General features: G+C 40.3%; 1 protein-coding gene across 4 annotated transcripts in view; it reads left to right on the top strand.

Annotated features, from left to right (window-relative positions):
• The first annotated feature begins 597 nt into the window (after positions 1 to 597).
• Positions 598 to 24623, top strand: part of SGCD (sarcoglycan delta) — a 218125-nt gene continuing 194099 nt past the window's right edge. For 3 of the 4 annotated variants that reach the window (XM_071570080.1, XM_071570079.1, XM_071570076.1), the window contains exon 1: positions 598 to 708. The gene's annotated coding sequence lies outside the window, so the exon portion shown is untranslated. The remainder of the gene's footprint in view (positions 709 to 24623) is intronic. The other variant, XM_071570078.1, reaches the window with a different exon arrangement.

Genomic DNA, 24623 nt, shown 5'->3' with positions numbered 1-24623 from the left:
ACTGGAGGCAGAATACTGGGAACTGCTGTGTGCAGGGCAGACAATCACCACTTCCCATCTGCTGTAAGCTCCTAGAGCTTTGAATTCCTTGAGTAAGAGCCATTTCAATGTGCAAAGTATTAAGATTGAGGTGAAGTCTCTGCTTTTAATATGAAAGTCCTGTTATTCTTCAGAAACGCTATTATGAATTAAAATATTCCCTGTGGAGAAGTGCATTACTTACTTTTGTATTATGATATTTTTATATTATGACCGGAATAAAAAACAGCTAGGCTGTCTTTCATTTCCTAGTCTAGGGACACTGTATAAGTACTGTAAAGCAAGAATAGCTCTGCACCACAGTTGTTGAATTCAACGATTGCCCTCTGAAGGTGCCACATATGATGGATTGTCACAGACTTTCTGTCCTGCCTTGACATTTCATTCCTATCCAGTGTTGTCTTGTGTTCTGCTCTGAATCTGCCAAACAACTGACCCTAGAATTTAACGCCACACCTTCTTCTCTTTCCTTTTTCTGTGCAGCATCTTCTGCAGCTGAGACTCTGAAATACTGGAGGACACCTCATCTTCCTCAGGGACACAGACAAGGGAGAGCTGGAACCTTTGTGGGGCTCAGAAAGGAATTGCAGTTGGTGGTCACCTGAGGAACTTACCTTCACACCAATGTTGCTCTGAAACAAGTTGTGTCCAACATTCAGCTTTGGTAAGGTATGTATTTTTCCCCCTGCTTTTGTATTTTTACTCTTTTGTGTCTCCATATGGGGAGAATAGACCATTAGCAGCCTTTGTGTTTATTGCTGTATATATACCATGCTTGCACTGTGTCTGTAAATAACCTTTGCTGTCCCTGAATCTGGAAAGCGTTCATCAGGATTGAAGTGTTTTTATAGTCTTGGTCTTGAGGGGGTGCACATTTATTATGAAATGTTTTATTGAACAAAATGCTTGCTGATGGTTGTGTGTTGCTGTTGGTGATCTATACTTGGTGATAGGCATGCACATTTTGAAAGCCCCACTTGTTGTGGTGCACTAATGTCTGCAATTCCGAGGGTCAGAGATTAAAAAAAAAATTAAGTAGCCATTTTTAATTCAGCCCTGTGCTTTCCTTTGTGCTTTGTATATTCTTGTTGTTTGTCAAAGATGGAGATACCACTTTCAATTTCTTATATAATCGTATGTCCCCTGTTTTGTGGAGCACTTGAAATTTTTGCCTGTGTGGAGGTTTTCATATCCACATAAACATTTCCTTGGCTGTGCTGGAATTGTGACAAAGCAATATGCAATTGTCTTTTAACAATAAATTGTAGGCCAGGACTTTAGGAGTGTACTGCTGATGAAGATTATGCTATATAAGCTTTTAGGGTAATACAGTCTCTGATTCTCTGGCTTCTTTTATCTAGGTCAAGTTATTCCTGGGAAGGCAAAGTTTGCTGATTAAAAAAAAAACCAAACAAATTTAAAGCAATGACTCCCACATCACAGTAGAATGGTATCAGATGAGACTATCCGTTTCCATTTAACACATGGGTATTGACTTCTCTTATACAACTGAGCCAGCAGTATAATCTTGTTGAGAAAAGTACAGCAGCAATGTAACACCTGCACTTTGTGGTAGTGGAGGAGGGGCTAAAAACAAGGCAAGACTTTCTTAAAAACCTCTAAGAAAACATGATGCATCCAGATGAGTGTGTACTAGTTCTCCTGCTTTTGATCTGGTTGCACCAGTCATGTTACCTCTGGAAACTGTAGACTCAAACTCTCACATTTCAGCAGAGCTCTGCCTGTCTCCAGCTATTGCAGGGAAAAGTTGGTGGGAATAGCTTAAATTAGATGCTTAACTTTTAAATGTTGAGGATCAAGAAAGGTCAGTTCCAACCACAGCATATGCTGTTAATTTGTGCAGGCTTTTCAGGAAAACAACACGGTTGTCAGGGAGAGGTTCCCATCATTAAACCACTGCAGTGTTTGTTCCGGTTGTGTCTCTGCTCTGGTTTCTACAAGAAGAGATTGTTAAACATTGCTCTTGCCTTTTTATCCTCTTCACTTTTGTTTATTTCCAAGCTACTGCTCCTGTGATTATACCACTTAAAAGGGAAGGTTGTAGGAGAGGTATTTCATAATCAAGAATGCTTCTTGACTCTTACATAGAAAAATGTTGTGCTGTTATAATGTAAAAATGACAGCAATTTTGTTTATTCTTTGATTGATTTTGAGATTTGTAAGTTGAAACTTAATGAGGATATGAATTTTCCTGGGTATGCAGGAGGCCCGAGGGCATTTGAGTATCCACTCCAGAGATGCCGATTGCTGGTGTGACTGTGGTGATGCCCTTTCCTTGGATAGGGTGGTGATTAGATGAACTCCCCACATCCTTCCCACCTGAATCAGTCCAGCTCTCAGTCTAAAGTTCACATCTTATTCTGCAGCATGAGATTGTGCAGAACTTTGCAGAACTTCACCGTTTCGGAGAACAAAGAGCACTTTCCATAGAGTTGATTTACTATTATTTAGGCATTAAACGCTCAGTTGGACTTTGGTTATATTTTTGCATTTTGCTTTGTGACCATCAGATCTAAAAACTTAGTTCTTATTTGTGGAAACTTAATGTTTAAGAAGAACATTGCAGACTGAGAAGATTGTGCTAAAGGACAAAGATTTGACCAAACTGTTGTTGTTCACTTAAGTAGCTGAGACCCTTCATGAATTCTGTTCGTCTTGAGGACTTGTGATTACAAGAATACTTGACTACCATCAACTTTATCTGTTCTCACAACACCCTTGTTAGACAGAAGTGCTACTTATCCCCATTTTATAAATGGTGAATAAGAAACAAGTCAATTCCAGGTCACTTTTAGGTGGCAAGCATCTATTCTGATTTGCATGTAATCAAAGTGCAGAAGGTTCATCCGATACCTGCAGCTGGAGGCACACAGGTAGTCTTGGCTGAGCATCTGAGTCTGTAGTGCAAAGCACAAGATTTGGAGATCACTACTCCAATCCAAGCCAGTTCTTCCATGTGTCCTGCTTGCTCAGGTAGAGAGGTTTTTAATTGTTTACAGTAACCCTAAATGACATCAGGACTCAACCATTTGCTCCATATCTCTACTGGAAACTGAAACATCTGTTCTAATAATGTGAGCTGAACTTATTCATCTTTGCAGCAGAGTGTTTGCTCATGTGAGACAAGCAGATTCCCTTTTAGCAGCACTTCTGCAATTGTGGTGATGGTAATCTTATTGTACAAGGAATTATTTTAAATGGATCTTCAGATAACATGCAGAGTAATATTTTTTTCTGAAATTGCTCATTTTTGGATTAGCAGAATCTGGTTAGTAAAATGCACTGTTCTACTGAAAAGGTATATTTAATAAATATGTAAGAGAAAAATTTTAAATAGCCATTAAACATAGTTAATAAAATTTTCCAATTCTACTTGCAAGATAAAAACCTGTTCATTTAATGTGTTTTATGAGTCTCGTAGCAATTAATTGTCTTCATTACATGAACATAAATCCTCAATATAATTCACCTCTTTCAGAGTAATTACTGTGGAAATTTTCCCTTTGCTTTGTTTAGACTGTAATATTATTTCTCTTTTCTAAAAGTTGACTCTCAGCATCACATTTTTTGCCTTTTCCAGATGTTCTGTGAATCAGTTCCACTTAACAAAATCCCTTTGCATTACAGGGCAGTGCAGAGGTGGTATTGCAGCTGTGATGCTCTCATGAGGTGAAGCAGAGACTTACTTTGCATAGCCAAGCCCTGCTTGACCTATAGCAGAGCAGTGAGCAGGTGGTGTTCTCTCACTTCCTGTATTATGTGTTCTGATGGAAATTTTTTTTTCTTTTCAATTTTTTTCTTTTTTTTCTTGTGGGATTTCGTTTATTAAATCTGAAATAAACACTGATTTATATATCTGTGGGTTTGGCTGTCAAAGCAAGACCATTGTGCAACTTTTCAATGACTTGCTGAGGGGTGCAGGTCTACTGGCTGTGCCTGCAAATGTGTCAGTAAAATTGTCTTCTGATATTGTTGAGGGAAAAGTTCAACTGGAGCATCACAGGATTCTTGAATTCCCAGAGTTAAAATCAAAGTTTTATTTTGAGTAAAGCCTTGATTCTTCTTGGTTGAATTTTGCACACCAAACAGGGAAACAGGACAACATGTTGGATCACGTTTTACAGATGTTTTATTATTAGTGAGCATGGTGAGCTTGTTTGCATGAGTAACATTTATGCAAATGTTTTCTAGTGTTTCTCTGAACTGTTTTGCCAGGATGATGAAATAAGCACCTATTATGTTTGCATGTTTTGTTGCAAGATCAGCAGACTGGCTGTTAATGTATCAATTCCCTTGATGACACCACTTCTGCAACCCTATTCACTCAGCTTCTCCTGACAGGGCTTTTATTGAATCCATCAACCTGACACATATCAAAGCACAATTTCTGATAACAAATATCTTGTTGTAAAATGAATTAAAAAGCTGATAGCAGCAGCAGAACTGAGTTGAATTTCTGAAGGAAAATAAGGAACTCCAAAACTAACATGAGATTCTTAAGATATCAATCACAGACCAGTAATATAATAGTCCTTTACCTTGAAGTACTGAGAATTCAATGGGTTTGCCCAAGTTGTATAAATGGCCTTGCTCCTGGGCTGTCAGCCTGTGGCTCTGCCTTCTGAGCTCTGATGTTCGTAGTGGTGCTTCAGATGATGAAGTAGTGGTTTATTTTCTTCTGGAGACCTTTGCCCTGCAAGGACCAACAACCTCCTTGTAATTACTTTGCACTCTGGTCTTTTAGAGGTTTGGAGACTGAGGAGTGGAAAATGCTGCCTCTGAGTAGAGCACACCTTCTTTCTCTCAGAAGACAAATCAGTCTGGAGCCCCTTGTCCTCTGCTGAACTGCTGCCTGGCAGCCCATGGACCACATGTCAGGCAGAGTCCAGTCGGGGCGGAAAAGGGCTCATGTTTCTTCTGGGCTGCAGATGTTTGGAAATTAGTTGGCTCAAAACCTTTGTCTGAGAACACATTTTCTCTGTCTCCTTACAACCTTCTCCTATCTGTCTTGCTTTCTTCATCCTGTTTTTCTTTCCCCTTTAGTTTTGCATCTTTTAGATGACAAGCAGCTTCAGGCAGGGCTGCCTTTGTGGTGGTAATAATCTCACTATGCTCAGGCTTGCTTACCTCTGATTTTTGGCTAGCACACACTGTAAAATACTAGCTAATAATAATCTTACTTTTTGCTCTGTGGCATGTCTGCTCTTTGGCTAAGTATCCACTGATGGTTTGCAGTGTAGCAGAGGAAGAGGAGAGTTCATTGAATTATGAACTACAGTCCTGCCATATAGTTAAGGCAGTTCTGCATTCCAAGCTTTACATCCAGCTGTGCAGAAAAAAAAAAAAAGAGAGAGAGAGAAATACTGCATTTCCTTCTGCAAATAGTGGGAATGTTGCCAGAACAAAGCTTAGTGGAGAATGTCTCATATGGGACTGATCACTCAGGATGCTCTGGAGCTTTTACTGCTCTGCTTGCAGCTGTGACACCACCTAGAGAGTAGTTTTTACCTTCTGTTGGACAAATATTACCTTAATTGTGCATCCAAGTTGATAAAGATAGGGAAGTCACTCATGTCCCCTATGCAGTCAGGGAGCAACATTTCATGTTTCAAAATGTGAAAATAGTGGTGACTTGATAATGTTCCGGTTCAGGTGAGCTGCAGCTTGTCATATTTTCATCCTTCAGGATGACATATTTATTTCATAATAATCCTCAAAAACTGGCCTCTTGCATGGTGGGGGGAGAGTTTGATGGGCACTGGGTAGCACTGGGAATATAATTACCTAAAGAAGTAATTCTGTCTCTGCACAACCCCTGTCTTCAGGATCACTGAAGTAATTGCTGGAAGCCCCAGCACTGGGTGTACTTCAGAAGCTTTCTGGTCTCGTAATTGAAGACTGGGTCCTACTAACTTAAGCTGAGCACTGCAGAGCCAGAACAGCCCAATCTAAGTGCCAAAGATACCCTTCCTTAGGGAGCTCTTTAGGATGCATGAAAGAGCCTGAACGAAATCAGAGCTTGGAGAGCCCTGACAAATTTGTAAGTGACTATTTGAGGCTGAGCTAAAGAAGTGAGTATTTGGTGTGACTTCTCAGTGAAGCCTTTGCTTAGTTCAGAGGGTATTGAATGGTACAATGGAAACAGTCTTGGAAAGCCACAACGGTACCAGGTGTGAAGTGTTATGGAGATACTTTGCTCTATAATATTTTCCAAGGAAGATGGTTTTGGCTCATCAATTTTCAGTCAAGGTACCAGAAGTCTCCACTTGGTACATTTTTATTATGAAATATATTGTCACAGTTGTTGACTAATTTGAAAGTTAATTGAGGGGTGGTGCTCCAAGAAATATCTAGGATTTTGCAAAGGGCCAAATTGCTGCCTAGTGAAAGTCACTGACTCAAATCATAATAACGTGGCTTCTGTTTTCCTGAGCTCTACCGTCTGATTGACACAAATGCTACTTTCTTTCTAGTGCTGTCATGCTGACTTTTTGCAGCTAGGGAACTGTATTTGGAAGCGCAAACCTGTTCTAAATGTTTAGATGTGCTGCAAATAATTATGAATGTCTAATGAAGGGAAATTAAAACATACTGAAAGTGTTTGGAAATAAGAGAGAATGTGTGCAGCCAAGCGTTAGCTGTGAATGGAGAGTTCTTGTTGGCATCAGTTAATGGGAACTCTCCAGCTTGTAGTTTCTGTGGTGAATATATAGAAAACAGCAAAAACTAAAAGGCAGGATCACTGGAGGTGAATGGGAGGGGAAATGGCTGCCTTTCATTTCTAGGAGAAAAGGGACAGTGAAGTGAGCAGCATTTTTGATGCTGGGCTGACACCCCTGTCTTTGCCTCTAAGTTAGTGGGAAGGAGCTGGCAGAGACCCTGCTGGCACTGCCTCCTCTGAGAAAGGTCTTATTCCTTTACCACAGCAAATGCCATCTGTGGTTCTCTCCTGAATGGCCAGTTGATAACATGGAGAAATTTTTAAGTTTCTTTTTTTCCCCTCCCTCTACTATATGGGGTAAGCAGAGCTCCATTTATATCTTGCCAGACAAGGTTGGTGCCTTTCACATTAGTGACTGGATGCCTTTTCGTCCACCTGTGGAAGTGGCCCCTTACCTTTGCAGAGATTCCCCTCTTCCTTTCTTCCCAATGCTTTTCTGCTTTCCACTCTCAATGTTGTGACAGAAGGAACACTTCAGTTTTGCATTAGATATAGGATAACGACTTGGACTGGGGAAACCACCAAGCTGATGTGCCCTCAGTCTGTGTTGTGATGGTGCCATCATCACACGGAACCAAAGCATTCCAGGTAAAGACTTTAAAAGCCAACATGAGGCTGAGGACTGGTCCATTTCCCTGGCAGATCTCACATTTCTGTCAGGTCCCAGATATTCTCAGCTTCTCTCCTTCTGCCCCAGTGACACTCTAGTGGGTCTGCACCAGCATGTTGGGGTAGAGGAAATATAAATAAAGAGAATTCAGGAAGTTTTTACAGACCCCTTTGCATTTTATCTATCAAATTGGGTGCTGACTGCCACTGCAGCTGAAGGATAACACCTTCCAAAGTGTTAGTGAGTTTATGACTGAAGTAGGAGGGTTGTAAGTCTTTCTCTGCACTGTTGTGCTACCCTCAGGGATGACACCAAAGCACAGAGGAACACTGGAACTTTCCTCTGGAATGCTCTTAAAAGAAAAACATGGAAAAACAACAATAAAAAAAAAAGTCTTTCTCCTTGTTGGCAACCTCTCCCTGGCTTGGGAGCATGGGAAGGGGGATGGGCAGCCCTGCACTCTGCTCGCTTTCTGTCTGGGAGGAATTTCTAGTTGTTAATGATTAATTCAAACGTTTCTTGTCATGAGTACAGTGTGCACAGAGTGATAAATCTGTGGTGGGTTAGAGGTGGAGGTTGCTCAATGCTGACAATTAGTTTGAGCCACAGGCTTTGCTTTCATTGGCATTTTCATGGCATTAACCTGGACCTTGTCAATTAAAATCCAGACACATTTTGATGAGGGACATCTTCTTATAATGATAATTGTAATAATATCACTTTTCTTCATTTAAAACCTGTCAAACAGGCCATGTTTCCTGGAAAATAACTGCCCAATTTTTACATTGCCTAAATAAGTAGGAAGTATCTTTCGGTTTTTTGAGTTGACATTTCATCACCAATGACTAAAAGCATATGAGGCCAGAGCTGTTAATCTTTGAACACTTACCAACTTCAGTCAGGGTAATTTGGCTTTATCTGCTAAAATAAGCAGGTTTATTAGCCTTCACTTGGGAGGCTAATAAACATTTGATAATTGCCTGAAGTCGTTGATGGGGATTTATACTATTAAGCTCTTCTAACTATTTGACAGCGTAGCTCCAGAGCATGTCCTGGGCAGTGATCCATTTCTGAAGCTCACCTGTTCATTAGGTGGGGGAGGAAGCTTTGTGTAAAGGTTGATTAAGGAACTTCTCTGAGATGCACAAGAAGTCTGCAGTTGAATAAACCCCAGAAGCCCTGTGTCTGATCTTGTATATAAACTGCAGTAGTGTTTTTTAATGTGTTTATGTGTCTGTTAATGCTACATTTAGAATCTCTTTCAGGCCATAAAAATGAGTATTTAATAGTTGGAATGGGAGTGATATATCAGGTACTAACTGGAAAGACATTGGGGTCTTTGTTTAGCATGACATGAAAAATAAAAAAGTGAAAATCATGTTTAATTTGGCATGGAAAAATACTTTTATTTTTCTGAGTGAGGAGCAAAAAGGTATGTCAAGTGAGACTGTCTAGATCTTACCAGGTCTTTGATCTGAGCTTATCTATATAGGTGGAAAATGCTGCACCTTTTATTTAGATGTTCTCTGGATCACTGGCCTGAAGTCAGATCACATATATTTTTCCTTTATTTATAATCTCATTTCTTTAAAATTAGGTTCTTCAAATGGTCAGCCCTTTTGTATTTAAAAACTTCATCAGTATTACAAACTTTCTTCTTCTCTGGTCCTTTTCTGAGAGATGTAGAAGAAGGAATTCTAATTATTTATGAGCACCTCTAGTTAATGCCATAATGTAAATAACAATAACCCACTTTATTTCTATAGCAACTGGAATAATGTCATCAGTTGCTCATAGTTCAAAATTCAGGGCGTAGCATAGACTCTGAGTAGGAAATCCAGGCACAAAATATTGCACTGAAAAAAGATTGAGGAATGATAACTGAGAAGTAAATGGACTTAGGCTGCTCTGACTGTGTTCTAGAAGTTTATAGTTGTGCTTTTAGTAAATGCAAAGAGTAATCCACCTCATGCTCTGGTAGGGCCCTTCTTTTCCCTTTCCAGTATGAACTGGCAATCCTGTAATCTGCATTCTTGTACATACAGAAATTTCACTTACAACAGCATAACTTGAAGGCTGGAAATACTGTCTGATATTTTTCCAGTGAGCCTTTATCAACTTAGCAGTGTATCCCACTGCTCTCATGTTTTTTAAGAGTGCATTATAAGCATTAGGGGTGATCAATAAAACCTGACCTACCTTTGCAAGTTAAATAGGCCTGATTTGAAACTACCAGACTTAAAGAGATTAAGATTTGCCAACAGTGATTTAAGGGCAGGCGAGATCCATTTACATGCCATTTCTTTCCCCTCTTTTGAGGTTTGAATTGCATCGGGAAATCTGTCATATTGCATGTTGAAGCATGGCAGCTAACACTTTATTGAGCATGTCTTTTTGTAGGAGCTGCCTTTGTGCCCTGCATTTCACTATCCCTTACTGAAAACATAATGCAATTAATAGATATGGAACAAGCCTGACTGTGTAAAGTGAAGTCTCTGAACTTGAAATTTAAACAGTATTTTCTATTTGTTGTTTTTGGTCTCTGGGAGATATCCAAGGGGAAAAAAGGAATGTACAATAAACAAATAAACAAAGGGACACTAAATAATAATTAAAAATATGTCTGTTGTATAACCCTTTGAGGACAGTGTGAAAGTGGAGGTTGGAAGTCCCCACAATGCAGGTCTGTCTGGGCACAAGGAAGGGCTATATTGGTGCTGTAGAGCAGTATTTTATTTCCCCATCTCATGACTTTTAAGCATTTCATTTAAGAACCTGAAAGCCATTTAGAAATGTCTTGTGTCGTGAAAGACAGCTTTGGTTATACAAATGAAATACTTCATTGCCTTAAAGTTAGTCTGAAAGGTGTTATAATAAGTAGGTGATTGAGTCAAATGCACTGAAATAAAACCTTCTGTCAGGAATGCTGTATCCTGCAGATGTTATCTCTGTTACAAAAAACTGGTTTAGGATGTTTAAAATTTTATATGGGATTCATTTGTCCAACTGTCTGTCTGATGGGCTAGTTTTGATTCATGTGGTATGTAGTGTGATGCCTCTGGAGATTCCAGCAGAGACTGGGAATTGTACGTGCATTTACTGATGGCATGTCTCTGTTTCACAAGATAATTATGTACCCAGCTGCTCTTCCTCTCCTCTCTATGGTTCATATTTAGAGTAAGAGGTGTGTGGACTCAGTAAAAGCCATCAGAAGGCACTGTTGCTCAGGTATTGATGTATGCCTCTATTCTTTTATGTGGAGTTTGTGTGTATTAATTTAAACTTTAAGCTTTTGTTGCATGCATGCTCATACTCTGTAGGGCTAGCTATTAATAAGGATTATTATTAATGAGCCATTTTGTACATAAATGGTTTTATGTCTTTATGACCCTACTTTGAGACCTACTATGCTCAGTGCTGGATAGCGACGTTGTACATGAGAGTCCTTGGCCCAAAGAGCTTTTGTGTTAAAAATCGAAGTATTGTGGGAGAACAAGACACAATTGCCAGCAAATGTGGATGCAACAGATGGAGCTCAGCGGTGGAGATGAAGGATGTGCAGAGCTTCATGTGTTGTGGGGCATTGATGATCAAAACTCCTCTTTGTTGTGGTGCCTGTACAAGGCTCACAGCAATCAGGGATTTGGTTTGCTGAGACTAACTCCTGCCTTGTTAACTACTGCTTCTTGATTATTTCTGTCTCTATCCATCTGCTGCCTCTTTGGTGTTAGAGCTGCAAATTCCTTAGGGTTCAAACAGCTTTTTCTTTTAGTGTTTGTGCAGTAGTGAATTCAGTGGAGTTCTGGCCCTGGCTTAATGCTGGTAGCTGTTAGCAGTGGCATTTACACATGGAAATAAGGCATTAGGAAAACAATTATTTTCACGTTATGATTATCTTTATTTGCATTGCAACATCCTCTGAATCTTTGAGACTGAAAAAATTATTTAAATTAAAATACATGATTAAAATTATTATAATAATGTTCTCTACCACAAATAGTTCCATGCAGGAAATGCAATTTTTTTGCAGTATGCGGTTGTTTATATATGTGTCTGTATTTGTCTGGCAGACAGATTTACTCCTACAGCCTCTGGCTGTTGCTTTCCTAGGTGCTTATTCATGTTTAATATAGCCCTCCCACGTATTTGCATACATAAATACACACTTATTTATAATAACACCTGTTTGCATCTTTTAATTATAGATTGACCCTGAGGCTGTTGGCTTTGGGGTTTGTGCAGCCGCAGGTAGGTGGTTGTTACATATTATTCTTCTTTCCCAAGACCTGAGCCTGCTTCACACTGACCTGCCAGCTGAAGTTTCCCCTTCTGGCACCACGCCACAGCTAAGTGCCTTTCAGCGTGTTCTCGGCTATAATCCTGAGCTGATTTCTGGGATGCAATTCACTGCTATGGTTATCATATCAAAAGGGGAGTGATTTACATTTCCTGCACGTCTCCGTGTTGCCAGCCTTGGAGAATGCTGCAGAGAGAAAGTTAATGTAGTTTGATAAAATAACAAAAGTGAACCTATTTACAGTGTTCCTTCTTACGCTGTGGAGAAATTTGATACAGACACAAAGTTGGCACTAAGTACAAATTTAGGCTGTGCACAGAGATTAATTCTGGGGTTTTATTTGGCTCCCAGGGAAAAAAAAAACAAACCAGAAAGGTTGTCCCTAAAGGCGGAATATGTACACCCGCCTTTGTGCACCATAAAGTATATTTTTATCTTGATTTCTTATTGTGTTGCCCCTTAAGGACTCTCTTCTCCTGATATTCATCCAGAGTGGCTCTGCACAACATATTATCTTTCTTTTTTATCTGACCTCCTCAGCCCTCTATGGTTTCCTCACTGAAAAGGCATTGAGCAGCCACACCAGCATCATTTGTACAAAGTGAAACACTTTATGTTGAAATATGTTAAGCACGTTCATACTGGAAATGCCATAGGACTGGCAGGGCTGCAGTGTTTGCTGCTGCTGCGCTTTCAGCTGCCGGTATTTGTATGCAGGAGCAGAGGCGGTGGTGGCTTTGCATTCATTTCCTGTGTATCAATTACTTATTAGTAATCCACAAGCCCAATTAAGGAGCTGGACGTAGGATGTAATGCTGAGAGTGTGGTTGTGCCTCTCTCAGTTTGAGTCTGGAGAGGGAAGGGATGTATCTGGTGGAGGGGACTGAACTGGTCATGTTTCTTATCTCTCAGACAGATTCCTGCAGTCTTGTCTAACTTTGACTTAATTTCCTATATTTTATGAGCATCTTTCTTGGACGTGTTGACTGTGCTGCAATGGGGAGTTTTGTAAAACAGGCACTCAATGAAAACAGAGTAGGCAAAATGGTCTTGGATTTACTGCACCTTGTCTTTGTCATTTGAGGTTTTGATATTGTCTACTTACAGCTGCAAATGCAAAAGTATATACTAGTTTCATAAGCCTTCCAGGACTGGCAACAGCCCCTCTGCAGGGTTTGTAGTCCCAGGTCAGATTTTTTTAGGAATTAGTGGTAAGAGGTCACCAAAATTCACCTTCAGGTTCTTCAGGACAGGGTATGCTTTCTCTCCCATTTTATTTTCCTTTTCTTCCTCTCACCTCAGCAAATAAGTATCTTTGTTCATGCCTACATTTTACCTGGCTTTGAAAGCCTTGAAGCTTTGTGTAGTTCTCCCTTAGCTTTAGCTAGTCTTTTAAAAGCGGATCATAAGGTTTGGCCACACCAGGAAAATATCATCATGTCACCTTGATTAGTTTGTGTGCCTGACCTCCTCTTCCTCCTAACTTTGACTATTGCTTCTTGTCATCTTTGATTTCATCTTTTTTTCTGTTTTCCCCTCTTTCTCTTTACTGTCTGTGAAGATTTGCACTACCTGATGCTATCACCTCACCACACTGTTTGAATCTTAATGCAAGTGCCCTGGGATGAGATGACACTCACCCTTCAAACTGATACATCTCTTCTAATGTATCATGTCCAAAGAGAAGACTGTTTCTGGATCCTGGAAATTAAACCCAACATGTGAACATGTTGCTTTATCCAGACAAATGTATACTTCAGTGGAAATCGGACTGCAGCATGGCTGGCATACAGCAGGTCAGGGCACTTCCCTGCATAACTCATCCCTGATGAAAAGGGAAGCTCTGCATCTTTCTGTCCCTCTCGCTCTTTTTTCCCCTATTCTATATTTTTTTAAGAACTGATTTCCTTAGGGAGTTGTTAATGTTCAGGGCTTTTTACCCTGACATTTTGGACAATGATGTGACAACACAAGTGCATTTATTACTCTTCTGCTGGAAGCTGACTAAATCTAAGGACTTGATGGATAATGGCCACATTTTCCAGCAGCGCCTGATGTACATGTGAGAAGAATGACTGAGTGACCTGCGTATAAAACCAAACTATATCAGGCATGAAGTCTGAGCACAGAACCCAGAGAGAAGACTGAGAACATGAGCCTTTCATCATGAGGTTCTTATTTTTCTCCACTTTGTTGGTAGAAATCTGGTGCTCTCTGTGTAGCAGTAGTGCAGGTTGTGGTGTGGGAATGCATAATCTCCTTTGTGGGAAGGGAAGGCAATGGGCAGCAGGCTTGTATGGTATGGGGTGCTTTGGCAAAGGGAGGCTGCACACCTGAAAATAGAGCATCACTTCACCCTTGGCTGCTAAAGAAAGCTGATTCTCCTCTGCTTTGAGTAGTCAATTTACACCTGTGAAAATTGAATGTAAAACAACACTGGCTGGAGCTTGCATTTGATGCTGCTGTGGGGGCCCTTCAGGGAGAAGGGGAGAGAACTGGAAGCTATTGGGGATGGCTGGCCTCTGAACCTGAAAGGCAGAGGCCATTTGAGCATCACGTCCCACCAGAGTGCTCTACCCTGGCAGGTGAGGTGTACTGGTATAGGATTCTGTGTGTTTGGTGTTTTGCTGGATGCTGTAGACCTTTTGCTGAAGCTGATACTGGTCTGGTTGATCTTTCACAGCATAGGCTTGGCCAGAGGGTTGGGAAGGAATGGGGGTTACAGTGGGGCAGGGCTGGGGTGCTCTCCCCTCCCAGCACATCACTTAGGCATGATCTCCCTGTCCATTAGCTCAAGTGTTCTTCCATTTCCTCTCCTGCAAGACCACTATAAGAAATGATCAAGGACTCAAATAGCTTTCACAGAGCTGGAGAAGGAAGAGTGTAAGGAGGAATGTAAGATAACCACATTTTGCACCAGGAATACAAGTGTGCAGGGAGAGGATGGATGGCAGCTCTGCCCTCAGCTGTATCATTCTAATGAGCAGAACATCAGACTCCTGTGGAAGGGTGGGAGTCCCCAAACCTTTTTTCTGCTGCAATGCTCTGGGATATAATGACAATACATATTTTTAATGTCTTTCTTTAATAATTATTAGATGGACTTGTAGGCTCAGAGAGTGGCTTACAGGTGAGATTTCTGTGACACAGTGAAGTCCATTGAACTCTTGATGTTGTAGCAGCCCAAGCTATAGTGTTGCATGAGAAGTCTCCTCCAAGCAGACTAATGCTCAGTTTTCACAGAGGACACACTCATAAATGTTTGAGAACAAACAGGAAGTTGCAGTGTGCCAATAGAAATAACAGAATGGAAAAAACAAATCCCAGCTTGAGTATCTGTTTCTGGAACATATTTTCTGTGAAAAATTCACTGACCTCTCTGTGATTCAGATTTTCCATCTTTCCAGGGGTACTCCCTCACCCTTACCTGGTATTTGAGGAAGACTAGTACCCTCTGTAGCACTGCCTGCTGTCATACTTTTCTTCAGTTTGTATAAGGCAGCAATGTCCGCAAAGCTTCTTTTTCTCTACCTAGTGTAGGTTATAATTGCAATAACATTTACTTTAAGTGAAATAGAATAATAGAATACTGTAGTTGTGGTTGGCATCTGCGAATAATCAAAGAACAAGAAAAAATCACATACGGTTTCAAAGAACCGTGAAAAATTCAGAAATATTCTCCAAAGAAATTAGGATATCCCATGTACCATATTATAGAGCACCTTGCCAAGTAATTTGTGGCTGTAACAAGGAGGTTGATAAACGTCCCCACTGTCACAGCATTAAAATCTAATTGCACCTGGATTTATTTGATTATCTCCAACACAGCTGTCATGTTGCCCCTTTGAAAAAATAATCTGACACCACATGCACAAACTTCAAAAGGTTGGGTTTGGTTTTTTTCTGGAAACAGGCAAAATTATTTTCAAGCAATCTGTGGTATGTTTGCGAAACTGATTGGAATATATTGCACTGAACTGGGGACCTGTTGCTTCCATATCCCAAGTTAAGTGATTATTCAGATTTCTTGTCAGACTTGGGCATTACCACACCAGGACTCCTGCCAGTATTTTGTACTTACTACCTTCATATGTAAGAGTATTATTTATTAGCTGTGGCTGGAGAAGGGGCTCTGTGTTCTCAGGATTTAGTTCTCTCTCTCACTGCAAGAATGGTGTCCTTAGAGACCTCACTGTGGCTCCTGTTGTGCCCCCTGTAAAATGGGAGCAGTGACATTGTCCTTTCATATTGTTTGTGTTGCGTGTTCCATCCTGGAACAATGTGTTGCTTCTGTTTAAAATGGGCCCATTTTCCAGAAAAGAAAGGAATACCAGAATAGTAAAAATAGGTTATTTTCTGAGCTTTTAACAAGCACAGACTCACTTTCTAAATAACAGAATATAGTTCTTCCTTTAACTGGAGATATTTTCAACCTCTCTTGGTCCTTAGAATAGTCCCTGATTGATAAGGAGGATTTTCAAAATGTTCATCACACGCTTCTCTGTGACTTTTGGTAGGAGTTCAGCGGCTGATTTCCCTTTGTGGCTTTACCATTAATCTCTCCTTGACCTTATCTCCCAGTCAGGTACATGTGCTATACATGCAGCTCTCCTGGTTCCAGCATGGTGGCCATGGATAGTCCCAACCCTGGCACCAGCATGGTTTTAAGGCTCAATAAACCATTCTGGGCTGCTCAGGAGTGTTACACTTGAGGTCTTTTGGTGGCAGAGGAGCAAAAAGGGCTCAATTTTAGGTTCAGTTGCCATTCCACACTCCTGCAAGAGTTGAAATGAGATTTTTACAATGGCCAAAATGGATGTAAAATGAACACTTCAGAACTTTGTGAACCTTCAAAAGGCTGAGTATTTGGTCAAATACTTTCTGAATGATCTTCTGCTTAGCATGTAGGAGGTATGGCTGCCAGGGGTCAGCTCAGAGCAGCGTGAGGGTAGTGTTGTATCAGGACTTTGGCCTCACAGTCTGGTCCAGGGCTAGTGGGGATGGGGAATGGGCAGAGAGCACAAGGTCTCCCCTGGGTCTGTATTCACTCAGCTTTTGGAGCCTGCTGGGCACAGCCCAAACATCACTCTTACCTTGGTGCAGGGAGAGATTGCAGATGGCAAAGATTTGGAGAGATTGGTTTAGTTTGAAAACAAATCTTCCTCTCTCCTCCAAATAATTCATGTTTATTTTTGAAGGAGGAAAAGCAATCAGCCAGCTAAAAACAGCATAGTGATGACAAGTTGGTGATGCCTAGCTTTTTCCAGAAGGCTTCCTTGTGTGTAGTACAAAGTGTTTCTGTTTGTGCAAATGAATTACTAAAAAAGAAAACAGATCATAGTCTTTTGGAAGCCATACTGAGACTGAAACAGGCAACGAGGGAAGGAGGAAAATACCCCAAAATGGTGGAAAATAGTGCATGGTGTCATCCTGGAGGGACTCAGTTGCTTGCAGGGGATCAGAAGAGGGGTTTACTTGGCGATCAGAGTTGGTCTTCAACCAACTAGCCTGCCTTCTTTGAAGCTGGAAGGTAGGAAGAAGGTTCTTCTGTCTTTTCTGGAGGTAAAGATGGAATTGAGCACTGTTGGTATGAACAACCCCCTGCATGGATCATGCAGGTGCATATGCAGGGGGAGAGGGAGTGTGAAACGCAGCAGGGCACCAGCTGGCAGACATGGTGATAGTCCTGTAAATGGAAATGTTTGCAAGTGAGAAAAGATGAATGTGTGTATGTGCTTGTAGAATCCTTGTTATCTTGTTATCTTGGATCTTTAGGGACAAAATAGCCACTCATGCATGGAGAGTAAACAGACAGTATGTATAAATAATGTGTGGAAGAGCAGCTTCTGAATACAATTTCCATCATTATTTAAAAACCAGCTACTTAGAGCAAATTATTATAATTCCAGTGACATTAACTAATCCATCAGTAATTAGGATGGGAAATGGGAATATATTCCACGGAAATGATCTTGATATTTCACCCATCCAATTGTACAGTAGTCTTCTTGAAGAATAAGCTGTCATTTGCCCAGAGTTTTTTGGAAGGTGATAATTTAGTTGATTTAAAAAAATAATCAAGAAAATTACCCTGGAGAACTCCATGTTGGGTTTAGAACACTAAGGTTAGAATAATGTAATTAATAGTACTTCTGCTGCCTTTATTGTATCTTTTCTTAGTGTGGGTGATTATGTAAATAGTTATAATAATTCCATCTTTTCTTGGCATCAGTGGGCTCAGTCCTTCTCCAATTTCAGTGAAGACACATGGCTGCTATTTTACCATGGATGGTTTGGCTGCTCCCTTCGGAGAGCTCTTCTCTGGCATTTCAGCCTTTCAAAAGCACTTAACTAACAGGAACTTAAATGTATTTAGTAGACCACTGGCCTGCTGAGAAGCAGCTGGGGGAGCTGGGGGTGTTTATCCTGAAGAAAAGGTGGCTAAGGGGAACCTTATTATTGGCTGCAACTGCCTGAAAAGAGGTTGGGGGTGTTGGTCTGTTCTAGGCAACAGGCAATAAGATGAAAGGAAAAGGCCTCAAATTGCACCACTAGAGATTCAGGATGGAAATTAGGAGAAATTTCTTCACCAAAAGTATTGTCAAGCACTGGAACAGGCCAGCCCGTCACCATCCCTGGAGGTATCTAGAAGATGTGTAGACATGGCATTTGGGGACATGGGTTAATGGTGGACTTTGCAGTGCTGGGTAAATGGATGGACTCAATGATCTCAAAGGCCTTTTCCAACTTAAAAGGTCCTATGATCTTTAAAGGTGTAGGCATGCTCTTCCTGGATTTGAAGGAGAGATTATTTATTGGATGGGTTTTAAGTCTAAATTGTAGAGAAATGTCTGTGTGCTTGTGTTTATAGTCTTTGTAAATGACTTTGCATGCTGGAGAAATACACTGTTTTGAGAGGAAAAAAATTAAAAATAATATGTTTCTACCTTGTCTGACAAGTGCTGGCAACACACTTATCATTGTTTAGGTAATTAAAAGTTATATGAAGTAACCCCACTTATTTCTCATCAAAATAGCCATTTTGCCCTTATGCTTTTGAGCATGTTTGACCAACATTAGGGAAATGGTTTAAATTACAGTTATGAAAACATGAGCAGCTGCAGCCTTGATGTCAAGTCTCCTCTGGCATCCATCACTAAGGACTGTTTCACATTGCCTGGAATACCTGCTTTTAAGTAAATACAGGTTGCCAAAATAACCATGTAGGTGTGCTGGGAGAAATGGTTTGTGAGACCACATGAAATGAGGAGTAGAGTTCCCAATGCTGAGATCTTTAAACCTTGCCCCTTCTAATCTGCCAAACCCTGTAGCTGTGACTTGTATTTTTTATCTACTTTTAAACATGCCAGAGGTATCAGCTCCTCTGTGCAGGAAAGTGTCCTTTTCATACCAGTTTCAGTATTTTGCACAGAACCTGGTAATCAAGTGAGTTTGTTCCTTGGCTTTGCTCTCTATGGGGAGTAGATTAAGATCATCAGACGCATTTCACTAGAAGCCTAAAACAAGTTTAAATATCTGTTTTGGAGAAGAAAGGCAAATGCAATTCCTACCTTACATTGTGTGCCCCTATTGAGGTAGGTCATTTTCAGTGAAAAACTCTCTCACTAACCTTTAAATTTTTTTTTTCTGTAATTCTAGTTCTGCTGAAGGGTAGAGCTGTGTACAGTAATTGAATCGGTGGTGCATGCAGACTGAAATTTTGCAGGATGAAATTACGGGGCTATAATAGATTGGCTCTGTTTTCCTTTTTTTCCCCCTTTCTTGTATCTTTTTCCTCTTTGCTTTTCCTTCTTTTATTTCTTGATGTTGGAATTATTATCTGAAAAGGTTGAGTGGTTCAATGAGAAAAGCTGAAATTGTGATTAAGGAAAATTTGGATTTTTTTTTTTAACTCCTTACATCTTGGTGCCCTGGTCATCTCTGCTGTCTACATTAGGTTGTAGCAACACGCCTTACTTTTCCTTCACCCCAGTCTATGGGAATGTGTCCTACATATTTTCAGCTATAACATGAGTTATTTCAAATGACTTATTCCTCTTGCTAGAATATCAGGGAAATACAACATTGAACAAGACTGTGCTTTCTTTTTTATTTTGTTTTTTTCCCTTTTTTGCCTTTTCTGTTGGCTGTTCTCTCATACCTTTCCTAAGTCACAAATCATAATGCCATACAAGACAGTTTCCAGGAAGCCCAGAATTGAATTCCCAACTCCTAAAGCAACATAAACTGCTTTCTCAACACCAGATCAGTTATGGATGTTGGGTCAAGGGTTTCTCTGGGTGAATAAGAATCACATCTCAGACAACCTAGTGCCTCAGACAGAGCAGAGCCCAGTGAGAAAGCACCCAGGAGATGATTCTTGGTGGAGCTATGGCCAGAGCACATGGCTTAGGATTGCAAGCAAAGCAATGGGTTTATTATTATTATTATTGTCGTTGTTATTGCTATTGTTATTATTACAACAAAAGATCATGCTATGCTTTGTATTTGGAGTGGAGGTGGCTACACAAAAAAAACCCCAAAAAAACAGAACCCAAACAAAACCTAAAAAAAAAAAAAGCTGTGATCAGATTCTCTTCATGCAGCAAATAACCCATAAAAGCCCTGAATACTGAATAGTCATGTGAAAAAGAGAGAAAACAATCACAGCTGCTTGTTCCTTGATGATATGTGCTGAACTGCATCTCACCTGACATTTTGGCTTGTCAAAGTGTTCACTTGCACCTCTCTGAACTCTTTCATCTCCAGGCTCTGAGGGCTGTCCTGCATCAGTCCTTTTGGCCATCCATCCCCTTGCCTTTGCACTGTGTTGATCCAGCCTTTCCAGGGTTGTCCTTTGCTGCCACTGGCAATAAATCCCAGTGTACAAAGCAGGAAGGTTTGCGCAGAGCCTGCTTTCAATTCTACTATGAAAAGCAAATTCAACCATGAGATGTTTTTTTCCCCAGTATGTGCTGGGAGTCTGCATTAGGATTTAGAAATAGGACTGAAAGTTTTAGATCCAGATGAGCAGCCCTCCGTTCATTAGTGAATGCCTTTTATTTAGCAGTAAATAAATAAATAAAAAATCCTTCCTTTCTGGTCTTTTTGCCTCATATGCCTGTGTCACAGCCTTTTTCCATATAATTAATCAACTCATATTTCTCATGCAGTTCTACTTGTCAGCAGGGATTAAAGCCTGACAGTATTTAATCATCTTATATCTCATAGAAAACTAACAATCTCCCTTTGCTTCCTCTTCCCTCCGTTCTCTTTCATTTCTTTGGCTTTTTTGGGTGTGTAGCACAGTGTCTGCTCTGCCTGTCTGAAGTTTTTATACAGGGAGTGACAGGTATAAAATTTCTTTTCTTGGCTTTTTATTTCTGTGACCCATGTAATTCCCTCATTGCTGTGACATTTTGGGTGTACTGTGACCTACCCTGTTAACTCAAAGGCCCACCAGACACTGAGGCTGTAGAGTAGATATTGAATCATGTTTTACTAGTACTTGTTACTCTGGGTCTGTTTAGCAGTTTCTTTTGAATATACATGGCCAGCTTGGGCACTGACATGGATTCATTTTATTAATTTAGGTATCTCATGAAAATTATGGATCTCAGCGTTTGACCTACTCACAGAGATCCCCTTTGTAATCAAGAGATGAAAACAGATCCTTCCTTTAGGTACAATCCTTCTATTTCAAGGTATAAATCTCAGTGGATGGATGACTCATCTCCTGGAAGGGCTTCTTTGTCTCCATTGACTGTAACAGATACTTATATAACTCATCCAAAAAGATATGTTTTCATTATAGATGTAGAGTGAGATGAATAACATGATGAGTCTTAAGTCGTTGCCACTGCCACAGGTCTGTCCATCTCTGTGCTACTGTGGGATGGGGTGGGGTGGGAGACCAACAGGGGAGCTGTCCATGGTCCCACTCTCCTGGATGTGGAGCAGCTCCAGGGGACTGTCCCTGCTGAGCGCCGTGAAACACACAGAGGGAAGAACCTGAGGGGTTGGCTCTCTGTGGAGAAAATGCTCTGTCTCTTTTTGTTGCCATTTTCCCAGAGTATAGATTGCTAATTCTTCAGAGTTAAGTCAAAACAATCACTGTCTTAATTTTATTAGACACCCTTTGTAGCAGGAATGATGTCAGATATTATAAGGTCTGTAGATCGAATGGATTGAATGTATTCTGTTTCATTTGAATTTGCAGGTTAAGTGGTGTTGACCCTGGATAGCTTTTATATGGGAGATTGCCAAGAAATCCCAAGTACCATCAATGCAAACAGTATTTTGCTCGCCCCACTCCAAATATCATGCCAATGAAACATGTTTGCCTTCTCCTGCTTTGCTGCCATTGCAGTATTGATGGATGAAAATTGGTGGAGGAGAGGAGAGAGGGAGAAGAAGACACTTAGAACAATTAAAAAAGCAAATTATTTTCATGTCTTAGGTAAATGTTTTCTGGCTGCAGAAGAAAGTCCTATTTATAACAGGGTTCAGATACTGAGAGAGTTCATAGAAGGCAGTGGTGTAAAACCTTTGGTGGATGCTGTTGAACTCTAGAATATTGTTTTTTTCCAAATTCAGTAAAGAAGACTTTACCTTCACTGATTCTTACTGTAGGAGGCAGCTTATCGTCTTTGGCCTCTTTTAAAACCAAATGGTGGATGGAATGTTTGGTTACAGTTTTGATAACAAAAGTAAAAGAATAAATCACAATCATTGCTGAGAACTAGGTGTTTTTCTTGGTTGACTAAAGTAGTATAGTGGTGCAGTGATAACAAAAATAACAAACAGATCAAAAGACAGTGAAGAATGTAATATTTTCTGGTTTCTTTTAGTTCTGGTGTGGGCAATTTCAGGGCATCAAACTGAAAATCCATACCTAAAAGCAACCAAGTGGCTCTTAAATGGAATTAGCACGTGCCAGGAATCCCAGGGACAAATGTTTTTTTGTGTTGTATGGGCTGTCAAACTAATGATCAGAATAGCACTTTTTGGCCTCAAACCTTTTTGATCAATACAGATGGTTCATTTTTCTTCTAGAATTGAATTGAATGGATGTTTCTATTTTATGGGAAATAGCAAAACCAGCAAGTTAAGGTAGAAGCTAACAACAGTACCAGAATTTGGTGCTTTTTTAACGGAAGGATTTATGAGGTTTAAGCCTTGAGTTATTAAAAAAAAGGAGCACAAGCAGTGGTTTTTTTCAAGCACATTTTCCAAAGAAATGGAGGTAGAAAAATGCAGAATAAAAATTAGGAAGTGATAAATGCAGACATCACTTAATGAAGAAAATTAATTCCACAAGCAGAGCGATACAGAAAGGAAACATCCGTTACTGAGGAAGGGGCATTGAGGCAAAGGACATTTGTCATCTCAAGTGACAATTAGATGAGCTCCAAACAGAGCAGGGTAAGGAAAGTAAAAATATGCAAGGGAAGAAAATGAGGCGAGGAGAATTGAAGGAATACAGAGCAGGCTTTTGCAGGTCTGTTGGCCTGATTTATGCTTTTACATTCTTCTTAGCATACAAACATCTCTGAAATGAAGAACCTCTTTTGCTCTTATTACTGTACAGTCCTGTGACCACCATGTCAGGTGAATGTGCTTGGCAGCAGAACCTGAAAGCAGCTGTGGGACTGAGCAGAAGGTGGTTGAGGAGCTGAAAGGTGAACCATGTTGGATGCCTTGCTCTCTGCCTGCTTTCCAAAGGGCTGTGGACAAGGCGGCAGCAGCCAAGGGAGCTTTTGTAGTTTTACAGAAAGTCAAACTTGGCCCAGTTCAAGATTCACTTAGAGCCCTTGGGGCTAGACTCCTGCAAAAAAACTTTTCAGGACTGCAAGTCATGGACTTTCATATTCTTTTGGAGTTAATATACTTGTGATTTTTTTTGCATATGAAGTGGTAGAAAACTTAGTTATTTAACATTTAGTCATTTGTCCTTATCTTTTATTCTGCCTATCTTATTAAAAAATAACAAAACAAAAACACCAATACCCCAAACTTACAAAAAAATTACCAAAAATAGTTTCTTTGGGCACATGCAGAAGGATATATTCAGTCTTGAAGTCAGCAAATGCAAATTATTATTGAATTGTAGTAGAAGGATTACAGGGAAGACCTATGTGGTGGTGTTAGGCAGGAGAGCTTCCATTTTTCTGACAAGCGACAACTTCATGGTCTCTTCTCTATCTAACAACTCTAATTAAAAAAAATAATCTTTTTGAGATACTAGACTGGAGTTGTTCTCCTTTTTGTGATACACACCATAGGGAAAGATTCTATGGTCTGTGGCTCTGCTGTTTCAATCCTCTTCATACATCATTTATTTCAAATTAGTGAGACTTAGCAGGAATCCAGAAATTTGCTTCTGCTCCAGCATCAGGGCTAACAGAGAGAAAAATGGAGCAAAACCACAAGGACAACTAAGAGTCTGGATAGCATTGGTTAAATGAGGTTGCTATGTCCAGGTAATACATTTATCTCCACTTCCCCGTTACCTGTACCAGCTCTGTGACCAGACATATAGTAAGAGTGTGCTTACATGGAAGCTGCCTTAATTTGGGGCAGTAAGGAGAGTATTTTCAGCCCTGTGGGTTCTTGTAGCTGCCTGGAGCTGTGCTGGGTTACAGACACCTCCTGGGGATCTGCTTACTGGCATTCTGTGTCATGCCAGGAGCTGCCTGAACAAGGCGTTAATTATACATTACTGTGCATTCCTGGTTCAGATTAATTTATGAGCTTAATCCTTCAGTTTGGTTATGCAATTTGCTCCATGAAATATCACTTGCATTCTCTCTATTAATGAAAACCCACAAATAATCCCCATGCCCTAAGCACCTGTCCTGAATATCTACCGTGTTCATAAGTGCCGCTTGCAGAATTATTTTGTCTGGTTAATGTTTGATTTCATATTTATTCTA

This window comes from Pithys albifrons, chromosome 15, assembly GCF_047495875.1.
Source record: "Pithys albifrons albifrons isolate INPA30051 chromosome 15, PitAlb_v1, whole genome shotgun sequence".
Lineage (NCBI taxonomy): Eukaryota > Metazoa > Chordata > Aves > Passeriformes > Thamnophilidae > Pithys > Pithys albifrons.
Note: the sequence above shows the minus strand (reverse complement) of the source record. Positions and strands in the feature narration are given on the sequence as shown.